This window comes from Mobula birostris, chromosome 3 (genome assembly GCF_030028105.1).
Source record: "Mobula birostris isolate sMobBir1 chromosome 3, sMobBir1.hap1, whole genome shotgun sequence".
In the NCBI taxonomy this organism is placed as follows: Eukaryota; Metazoa; Chordata; class Chondrichthyes; order Myliobatiformes; family Myliobatidae; genus Mobula; species Mobula birostris.
The window spans coordinates 114839385-114851008 of record NC_092372.1 but is presented as its reverse complement, the minus strand read 5'-3'; the positions used below and the strand labels follow the sequence as shown (position 1 = coordinate 114851008).

The 11624-nt window shown below is 43.2% G+C and overlaps 1 protein-coding gene across 3 annotated transcripts in view; it reads left to right on the top strand.

Moving 5' to 3' along the window:
- The first annotated feature begins 6677 nt into the window (after window positions 1-6677).
- Window positions 6678-11624, top strand: part of LOC140195223 (NACHT, LRR and PYD domains-containing protein 3-like) — a 51403-nt gene continuing 46456 nt past the window's right edge. For all 3 annotated transcript variants that reach the window (XM_072253220.1, XM_072253221.1, XM_072253218.1), the window contains exon 1: window positions 6678-6811. The gene's annotated coding sequence lies outside the window, so the exon portion shown is untranslated. The remainder of the gene's footprint in view (window positions 6812-11624) is intronic.

Below are 11624 nucleotides of genomic sequence, written 5' to 3'. Positions count from 1 at the left end.
TGTTTCTAACACTCTGCGTTCAGGAGTTGGAGTTGGATCCGGACGAACTCCGGATTATTTGGGAGGCCGAGGGGCTGATAGACAGGACATTTAGAGAGGTAGTCACACCAAAGTACGGGACACAGGAAACTGGGTGACAGACAGGAGGGAGAATGGGGTTAAACATCTAGTGCAGGGTACCCCTGTGCCATCCCCTTCAACAACAGGTGTACCATTTTTGATACTGTTGGGGGGGGGGGGGAGTGGAGTTGTGATGTCCTTGCAGAGGAAAGAGACAGCAGTCAGATCTCCAGAAATGAGTCTGGCTCTGTGGCTCAAGAGGGCGGGGGGAGGGGGGAAAGAAGAGGCGAGCTGTACTGATAGGGATTCGATACTCAGGAAAACAGAAATGTGGTTCTGTGGACAAGAACGAGATTCCCAGATGGCATGATGCCTCACAGGTGCCAGAGTCTGGGAAATCTCTGATCGAGTCCTTAGCGTGCTTAAGGGGGAGGTTGAGAGCTGTAGGTTGTGGTCTACATGCTGTAGAAATAATGAAGAGGGACAAATTTCTGCAAAGTGAGTTCAGGGAGTTAGGTGCTAAGTTAAAGGGAGGGACCTCGAGGGTTGTGATGTGATTGCTACCCGTGCCGTGTGCCAGTGAGGCCAGACACAGTTCAACACGTGGACTAAGGAGTTGGTGCAGGAGGGAGGACTTCAGATTTTTGGAACATTTGGCTGTATTTTTTTTTAGATTATGAGAACACTCAGTCCTCTTTTATTGTCATTTAGAAATGCATACATGCATTAAGAAATGATACAATGTTTCTCCAGAGTGATATCACAGAAAAACAGGACAAACCAAAGACTAGCACTGACAGAACCACATAATTAGTTACAGCAGTGCAAAGCAATACCATAATTTGATGAAGAACAAACCATGGGCACTGTAAAAAAAAGTCTCAAATCCCCGAGTCGATCGACTCCCGAGTCCCCGATAGGTGGTGGCAAAAGGGAGAAACTCTCTGCCATAAACCTCCAGGCACCGTCAACTTGCCAATGCCTTGGAAGCAGCCGACCACAGCCGACACTGAGTCCGTCCATCTGAAAACTTCGAACCTCCGACCAGCCCCTCCGATACAGCCTCCCAAGCGCCATCGACCTCACCCAGGCCACTGAAACAAGCAAAGCCGAGGATTCGGGGCCTTCTGCTCTGGAGATTCCGGTTACCACACAGTAGCAGCGACAGCGAAGCAGACATTTCAGAAGTTTCTCCAGATGTTCCTCCGTACTCTCACGTCTGTCTCCATCAAATCAGAATTGTGCACGGTACTCTACTTGACAGATTACAGATATCATTCACCAGACAGGCTGCGCGCACTGCCGTCGCACCACCATCTTCTCCTCCTATTATAGGGAAGGTGGGACTTGTACAAAAGCAACAGCTTGCACCTAATCTAGAGGGGGAGGGGCTAATATAACAGTGTAGAGACCTGCTTGTATTGCAAGGGGGGAGAGGGGTAAAGTAGAATTGCAGTGGGATGGGAGCCAGAGTGCCAGAACAGATAATAGAGTAGCTGTGCAGACAAATGTTGTTAAGAGCTCAGACAAAGTCAGTAAGCAAAAGGTTGAGCATGGTGGGACTAATGTTCTCAGATGTGCATATTTCAATGAAAGATCAGATGAGCTCAGACCATGGATCAACAGATGGAATCATGCTATTGTAGCCATTACTGAGAATTGGTTGCAGAAGGGGCAGGGCTGGTGGTGCAATATTCCAGAATTCCGTTGTTTTAGATAGGATTACAGGGAGAGGGGTGGAATTACTGGTCAGGAAAAGTGTCACAGCAGTCCTCAATCAGGACAGACTGGAGAACTGGTCTGGTGAGGCTTTATCGGTAGCATTGAGGAATAAGGAAGATATATCCATGTTAATGGGACTGTATTATAGACCATACTACAGTTCTTGGGGTTTAGAAAAACAAATCTGTAGAGAATTCGCAGACTGTTGCAAGAAACATAAGTTTGTGATAGCAGGCAATTTTAACTCTCCACATATTGACAGGGATTCCCATACTGTAAAAGGACTAGATGGGATAGCGTTTGCCAAATGTGTTCAGAATGTTTACCTTAATCAGTATATAGAAGTCCCAACAAGAGAGTATGCTGATGTCCAATTTGGGAATGAGTCAGGTCAGGTGACAGAAGTTTGTGTTGGCGAACACTTCGATCTAATTATAGAAAATGATAGGTCTGGTCATCTGGTGCAAATTCTAAATTGGAGAAAGTCCAATTTTTGATGGTACCAGAAAAGATCTTGCAAGTGTGGATTGGGATAGGCTGTTTTCTGGCAAAGCTTTACTTGATAAGTGTGAGGTGTTCAAAAGTAGGATTTTGAGAGAACAAAGCTTATATGTGCTTGCCAGGATAAAAGGCAAGTATAACAGGATTAGGGAACCTTGGTTTTCTAGCAACATCGAGGCCCTGGTTAAGAAAAAAAAAAGGAGGTACATAGCAGGTAGAGATAAGCAGAAACAAATTAGGTACTTATGGGGTATACGAAATGCGAGAGAACTCATACAACAGAAATCAGGAGGAATAAAAGAAGGCATGAATTTGCTCTCGCAGACAAGGTGAAGGAGAATCCTGAGCTTGTACAGATATGTTAAGAACAAAAAGATTGAAAGGGACAAAATTGGTCCCTGGAAGATCAGAATTGTCATCTATGCGTGGATCCAAAAGAGGGGGGAGGTCTTGAAATGATATTTTGCATCTGTATTTACTTGGGAGATGGACACGAAGTGTATAAAAGTGAAGCAAAGCAGCAGCGAGGTCATGGACCCTATACACATCACGGAGGAGCTGTCTGCTGTCTTGAGGCATATTAGGGTAGACAAACCCCAGGGCCTGCCGAGGATTTCCCTCAAACCCTGTGGGAGGCAAGTGCAGAAATTGCAGTAGCTCTACCAGATATATTTCCATTATCCTTAGTGACAGCTGAGGTCCCTGAAGATTAGAGGATGGTTACTATTGTTTTTTTTTTGAGAAAGACTCTAAGAATAATCCAGAAAATTATCGTCCAGAGCGCCTGACATATTAGTGGGAAAGGTATTGGCAGGTATTTAAAGGGACCGGGTTTATGAGTGTTTGGATAGGCAGAAATTGATTAGAGACAGTAAGCATGGCTTTTGTGCATGGTAGGTTGTGTCTAACCAACTTTGGCTTTGCAGGAGAATCCAGAGAGTGGTGGTAGATGGTTGCCTCTCTGAATGGAGACCTACGACTAGTGGACAGCTGCAGGGATCAGTGCTGGGTCCATTGTAGTTTGTCATCTGTATCAACGATGCAGATGATAATATGGTTAACTGGATCAGTAAATTTGCAGATGACACCAAGATCGGGGGTGTAGTTGACTGCAAGGAAAACTATCAAAGCTTCCAGTGGGATCTGGACCCACAGGAAAATGGGCTGAAAAATGGCAGATGGAATTTAATCCAGACGTGTGTGTTGTTGCATATGGAAGGACCCACCAGAGTTTGTCCTGGTCACTCACTTACATAGTGAGTGGTAAGGCACCGAGGAATGCAGTAGAACATGAGGGACCTGGGGATATTGGCTTTCACAGATCAAACTATTGAGTGCAGGAGTTGGGTTGTTACGTTGAAGTTCTGTAAGACATTGCTGAAGCCTACTTTGGAGTATCATGTGCCGTTTTGGTCACCTACCTATAGGAAAGATGTAAATAACATTGAAAGAGTCCAGAGAAAATTTACAAGGATGTTGTGAGAACTGGAGGACCTGAGATATAAGAACTTGGCTGAATAAAGACTTCTATATCACCAACTTCAGTGTCTCTCCAGTGACTTTGTACAGTCACAACACTTGAGGGCTCATCTGGAAGGCACCTGGAAGGCAAAATACCCATTGTGTGGCCAGGTATCTCAGCAGTCCAAGTGGGTGAGTATTTTTTTCAGATTAGTTCTCACACTTAGATCTGTTTAGATCAGTGACTATGGAATCATGAAGTATCATGAACACAAGAGAGGGCTGAACTAGAAAGCTGAATTGAAAAGTAGTGTGGTGTGTATGTGTGTGTATGTAAGAGACTAGACATTCTTGTATAATTTGATGTAGTGTGGTGTGGGTATAGTCACTCGGGGAACTGTATAGTAGCAGGCTTATTTGCGAGTGCATTTGTGTGATTTAAGAATGAGTCTATAACCTTGGCATAACTATTTTAAATGCAAAGGAATGTAACAGGTATTATAAATTCAGATGCATATGTGATGTGATCCTGATTTACCCCCCTATGCACTGTGCTGAGAGAGAGAGAGAGAGAGAGAGAGAGAGAGAGAGAGAGAGAGAGAGAGAGAGAGAGAGAGAGAGAGAGAGGAAGGATAACTAACTTTTGGACTGTCACTTTAAGGCACGAGGAGGAACTGGGAGGAACTTTTGGATTTCTGCTGGGTTGGAGAGAGAGAGCACCGAGCAGCTCGTAAGTCGCTATGGTGACTGAGGGTGGCGTTATTTGATAGACAATCCACGTTATGATTTTTCGGCAGCGTCTTATACTTCCCAAGGACATGGCTTGCTAGTGCATTCTTACACAGAGGAGGAGTTATTTGAGAGACAGTTGGTACTCAGTACGGTGAGATAAATAGGAGGTCAGATGATAGACTTCAGGCACATGTTTTTGGACACTGAATGAGCTTTGTTGTGCCCACAGAAAAAGTGGGTTTTTGGAGGATCAATCAGTGGCTCTTGCAGTGAGAAAAGGGATTGACCGATGGGGAGTTGTCCATGTGTCCACCCTTGCCTGGGTTGATGGCTGCACCAGAGAAAAACGGTTCCCTTTATTGGGTCACAGTCGGTGACTTTTAAAGGATTTCGGAGGACAACGGGAAGATCAACGGCGTCAGCTCACCTGAAGACTCAAGTTTCTCCCTCTCTCTCTCTCCATCACTACTCAACTGAATACCACAAACTGAACTGAACTTTACTCACCATCATAAGACTATCCATTTACCCCCAGACTTGAAGAAGCTTGGTTTTCCTGTATGTTCCACACTTACTGATATACTTACTTATATATCATCATTGCTAACCTGTTTTATATATCTGATTTTATATTACTGTATTGCATAGTTATTAATAAATATAAATATTATTGGTTAATAGCAATACTGGACTCTAAAGTGTTTTCATCTCTGCCGGTTCTTTAACCTGTCACAGGGTATGTGACACATATAAGTGGCAGATTCCCGAGTACATATTCTGTGGTTTTAAGTATGCACTGTCTAATTTGTATTGATCATTTATATTTTGTGCAATGTGGGAATTAGTAAGGAGAAATTTGAGGGAGAGGTTATACCCAGATATATCCTATTGAGGTCAGGCAATGTCAGGTTAAAAACCCTGACAACCTGAAAACACCCTGAAAACCCTTACAGGGATGTTGCCTGGATTTTACAAAGTTGCTACCTGGATTAGGGAGTATGCCTTATGAAAACAGGTTGAGTGAACTCGGCCTTTTCTCCTTGGAGCAACTGAGGATGAGAGGTGACTTGATAGAGGTGTATAAGGTGATGAGAGGCATTGAACGTGTGGATAGTCAGAGGGTTTTTCGAAGGGTTGAAGGGTTGCCACAAGAGGACACAGGTTTAAGGTGCTGTAACCAAGACAAGTACATGTCTGATAGAGCTATTTAGAAAAGCATATAATTCAGACAAGGTAGTAGAATAATTCCAAGCATGTATAAGGGGTTGTCAAATCTTAGAACACATTCGACTTCACTCTCGGATCCGGGCCCCTTTGTATCGATATGCCCTGGGCCTGGACCCCACCCCATGTTTCAGCGTATATCGGACTTTACCAAATCAGCCTGGTTCTTAGATCAATCAAACCTCGCTCTTAGTTAAGGTGGACACGCCCCAAAACTGCCTCTTCAGCTCTGACTTTGCTCTGCTTATCCTAACTTTGCCTCGAATACGCCTCGACTTCGCCTCGCACCCACATGCATAGACCTTTGACATAACCTCACATTTACTCACCTCTCCATTGTTTGCAGTGATTTTTTTACTACGTTATAAAAAAATAATTTTAATCACTTTAGAGTCTGCAGATGCTGGAAAACCGAAGCAAGACGTATACTGAGCATCAGAGAATCCTGAAGATACTCAGCAGGTCCGGCAGCATCTGTGGAATTCATTGCACAGATGGCTGTGGAGGCCAAGTCAGTGGGTGCATTTCGCACAAATTTTGCTTTCTGGGCCAATCACCAGACGTTTCTGGAGGAAAAATGTTATTAGAGTGTTTGTATTCATACTCTCATAATCGACGTTTCCAGCCGAAACCCTTCATCACGTCTGGAAAGGGGAAAACAGAATGGATTTCTTCCGCAACACCAAAGTTACAAGAGAGCCCTTATACCCCCCGTGCCTCACTCAGTTCCGCCCCTTCAACAGCTGACAGCTCCGACACCACTTCACTCCAGAGAGGCACAACACCTGATCAGCTACAGCCTGCCATTTAGGCGATCGAATGAACACACGTGACCATATCAAGTGTCAGATGACTTGGCTGTCATGTGATTCATCGCACCCAATTCAACACCAGTTCCGCAGAGGCGCAGCATGATCTGGTGTCCTATTGGTTATCATGAATGTCAATCATTCTCGCTTAGCCAGTGGAAAGTAGCGATTTCCGGCGGTGGGTAGGTCATAAATTTCTTTGGAAGCTGAAGGAGGGTGGTTGTCGGATTATTTGAGTGTTGCCCGGGTCTGGGCCTAATGGCTCGGGCCTGGAGAGTTACTCAATGCCCGTCAATCGTGTGGTGAGTGTTGAATCGTTGTCTGTTCCTGAGCTCTGTGGGCATTGATCGCCGAATGGTGGATAGTGGTTTAGGTCAATGTCCGCCTGCGTACTTCCTCTTCCCCAATATGGCAACATAACAAGTGGTTAGAGCCCGATAAAACTTGTCAGTTTCCTTGTACAATTACGTTGCCATAGTTTGAAATAATATTTGTATTAGTTTACAAACGTTTTGGTTTCATTAGGTTGAAAAGTAAATCCTGACATGTTCCTCTTCGTGGAAGATGGCTGTACGTTGTTATGGTGAGACCTAAAAATATGTATTTTAGGAGCCAGATTATCAGCATCTTTTTTTCAATTTATAGTCCTCATGTACAAAGGAACAAAGTAGTGTGAGGAACATGTAATTCTGTAGCAAAGGGTAAGGTGGTTATTACCTACCACAGTTTAATCTGTGGAATTCGTTGCCACCTAAAGGGTTAATGAATAAGACCGTAAAACGTAGAAGCAGAACTAGGCCATTTGGCCCATTCAGTCTGCTCCGTCATTCAATCATAGCTGATCCTTTTTATTCTCTTCTCTGCCCCAATCCTTGGCCTTCTCCCTGTAACGTTTGCCATGGCCAATCAAAAATCTATTAAGCTCTGTCTTAAATACACCTAACGATCTCCCCAGCAGCCTGTGATCACAAATTCACCACCCTCTGGTTAAAGAAATTTCTTTGCATCTCTGTTTCAAATGGAGATCCTGAGATTGTGCCCTTTTGTCCTTGACCACTCCCCAGCATGGGAAACATCCTTTCACATCTACTGTCTAGGCCTTTCAACATTCAAAAAGGTTTCAATGAGATCATTCTCCTCTCCCCCCTGCCCCCCCCCCCCCCCCGGCCTCCAATTTTTCCAAATTCCAGCAAGGACAGACCCAGAGCTATCAAACATTACTCATATGATAAACCTTTCAATCCCAGAATCATCCTTGGGTGAACATCCCCTAAACCCTCTTTAATGTCAGCACATCTTTCCTTAGATAAGCAGCCAAAATTCTTCACAGTACTCAAGGTGAGGCCTCAACATTGACTTATAAAACCTCAGCATCACAACCCTGCACTTTTTTCAAGACTTTGAAATGATTACCTAAGTTACATTTGCCGTTCTCACCACCGACTCAACCTGAAAGTTAATTTTTAAGGTGTACTACACAAGGACTCCCAAGTCCATTTGCATCTCAGATTTTTGGATTTTCTTCCCAGTTAGAAAACAGTCTGCACATTTATTTCTTCTACCAAAGTGCATGAACCATCCATTTTCCAACATTGTATTTCATTTGCCACTTTCTTGCCCATTCTTCTATCTAAGTCCTTCTGCAGCCTCCCTGTTTCCTCAACACTACCTGCCCTCCACCAATCTTTGTGTCATTTGTAAACTTATCAACAAAGCCATCATCGAAGTCATCAAAATACAGCATACAAAGAAGCAGTCCCAACACCGACCCCTGTGGAACACCATTCGTCACTTGCAGCCAACTAGACAAGGATCCTCTTATTCCCACTCACTGCCTCCTACCAATTCGAACAATGCCAGTAACTGTCCTGTAATACCACGGGCTCTTAACTTGGTAAGAAGCCTTGCGTGACACCTTGTTAAAGGCCTTCTGAAAGTCCACTGCATCCCCTTTATCGATCGTACTTGTAATCTCACAGAATTCCAACAGCTTCATCAGGCAAGATTTTCACTTAAGGAAATCATGCTGACTTTGTCCTGTCTTGTCCTGTGTCAACAAGTACTCCATAACCTCACCCTTAACTATTGACTCCAACATCTTCCCAACCACCAAAGTCAGTCTAACTGCTCAATATTTTCCTTTCTGCAGCCTCCATCCTTTCTTAAAGATTGGAGAGAAATTTGCAATTTTCCAGTTTGTGGAACCATGCCAGAATTCAATGATTTTTGAAAGATCATTACTAATGCTTCCACAATATCTACTGCTACCTCCTTCAGAACCCTAGGGTGCAGTACATCTGGTGTGGGTGACTTAAGTACCTTTAGGTCTTTCAACTTTTTGAGCACCTTCTTCCTTGTAGTAGTAACTGCAGTCACTTCTCTTCCCTCGCACCCTTCAACACCTGGCACACTGCCAGTGTCTTCCACAGTGAAGACTGATGCAAAATAACCCGTTTAATTTGTCTGCCATTTCCTTGTTCTGTTATTATTTCTCCAGATTCATTTCTAGCAGTCCTATATTCAATATCATTTTTTTTTATATACAAAAAAGCCTTTTCTATCCACCTTGTGTTTGCTAGCTTGCTTCCACATTTCATCTTTTCCCTCCTAATGAGTATTTTAGTTGCTTTTTAAAAGCTTCTCAATCCTCTGTCTTCCTGCTAATGTTTGCTCTGTTGTATGCCCTCTCTTTTGCTTTTACATTAGCTTTGACTTCCCTCATCAGCCACGGTTGTACTATATTTTGCCATTTGAGTATCTCTTTTTGCAATACATCTTTCCTGCACTTTCTTCATTTTTCCTAGAAATTCACACCATTGCTGCTCTGCTGTCATCCCTGCCAGCACCTCCTTCCAGGTTACTTTAGTCAACTCCTCTCTCATACCACTGTAATTTCCTTTACTCCACTGAAATACTACTCAGTCAGACTTTAATTTCGCCCTATCAAATTTCAAGTTGAATTCAGTCACATTGTGATCATTGCCTCCTCAGGGTTCCTTTACATTAAATTCCCTAATTGCCTGTGGTTCATTACATAACACCCAATCCAGTATAGCTGATCCCCTCGTAGGCTCAACAACAAACTGCTCTAAAAAGCCATCTTGTAGGTATTCAATAAACTCACTCTGTTGAGATCCATTTCCAATCTGAGGAGTGTTTGATGGTTCTGGGCCTGTACTTGCTGGTGTTTAGAAGAATGATGGGGGGAGGGGTGGGAGATCTCATTGAAACTGATCAAATAGTCAAAGGTCTAGATCGAGTAGTGGTGGAAAGGATTTTTCATAACCGGGGCGTCTAGGACTAACGGCACAGTCTCAGGATAGAAGAACACCTCTTTAGAACAGACATGAGGAGAAATTGCTTTACCAAAGGATCATGAAACTGTGGAATTCATTGCCGTGGATGGCTGTGGGGGCCATCAGTGGGTGTATTTCAAGTGGAATTTAGATTCTGATTAGCAAAGGTGTCAAGGGTTACTGGTAGAAAGCAGGAAAATGAGGTTGAGAGGAAAAGTAAACCAGCCACGATTGAATGGTGGAGCAAACTTCATGGCCTAATTCTGCTCCGATGTCTTATGGGCTAATGCAGTTTGAGCAGGAGGTGAAATATTATTACTGCTACTTAAACTTCACAAACACATGCTTAACTTGTATTAAGAAAAGGTGTTATTTTGAATTCCGCTATTCAGTTGGGTTATGCCAGAGAACCAGCCTGTTATCCTCGCTCTGAATTAGTATTGGATTTGAAAATAGTTTCAGGTGAATTTTGCTTTCAGGGACAATCACTAGTCATTTCTGGAGGAATGAAATGCCGCTGGTGTGTTTGTATTCATACTCTGAATCTAAGTCGCATCTTAATGTACTGTAATTTGTACAGGTTCCTCTGCTCACAGATCATCAGTACAAATGCACCTCAGGGTGGTGTGTTTATTGCCTTGTTCTGCTCTCTGCAGCAGTGCCGTCTAATATTTATCCACCACGCTGCTGTTAGCCAAATCATGGTTGATGAGTCACAGGAATGAGATTGGTTGAGTGGTTTCACAATAAGAAAATCAACAAGTATTATTTTGTGTTGTGCACCGTGGTCGGGAGGTATGTTTTGTTTGGCAGTGTGCATGAATGTGGTACATGAATGACAATAAACTGGAACAAAGCTGAAGAGTTGTAGTTAACTTTAGAAAAGGGAGGTTGGGAAGCTACGTGGCAGTTTTCATTGCTGGGTCAGAGGTGGAGAGGGTAAGCAGCTTCAATTTCCTGGATATTAACAACCCTAGTCGCCTGTCCTGGGGCCAGTACATTGATGCAAATCCTTTACGTTCTTGGAAGCATAGGGAGATTTAGTATACGGCATATTCCAATTAATTGGGCCACATTTTCGGCCCAATTAAGTGTTTGCCCCAATTAGCTAGTTTCCAAGAATTATTAAAAAGGTATGAAAATGACAAACTACCGTTTAACTGAGTAACAAGTTATGTATTTAAATGAACCACAGAACAAATTAGAACATTACAGTGCTATAAAACTGTGCATGAGTTCATCCAGTGGATGCTGCCAGCTATTTTCTCAATTAGTTTTTGTTCTTTTAAGAGTTGACCCAAATAAGTAGATGCCCTGATTAACCAATGGCCCAATTATCCAGAATCCACTGCATTACCCAGCAACTCACTGAATTAACCCTAGCTTAATCATGGGACAATTTACAATAACCAATTAACCTACTAACCAGAATGCCTTTGGATTGTGGGAGGAAACCCTCATGCGCGCAAGAAGGAACGTACAAGCTAGCTTACAAGGGATGCTGGAACTGAGCTCTGATGTTCTGAGCTACAATAGCATTGCGATTACCGCACCCTAAACTGGCAACGTACGTTGACACAAAGAGCTGGAAGCTGGAGCGAAGAAAAATCAAACTGCTGCATTTATTAACTCTTGTTTTTTTAAGACTAAACAAGAACATAAGGATGCATTACCATCTGTTCTTGAAATGAGATTGACCAGGAAACCTGAACTTTTTAAAGGAAATCTGAACTTAAAACAGAAGTGTGATAATGATGCTGTTTAGTAAAACAATGTAACTTTTCCCCTTTCCCTTCCCTTTCCTTTTCTTCCATTCCCT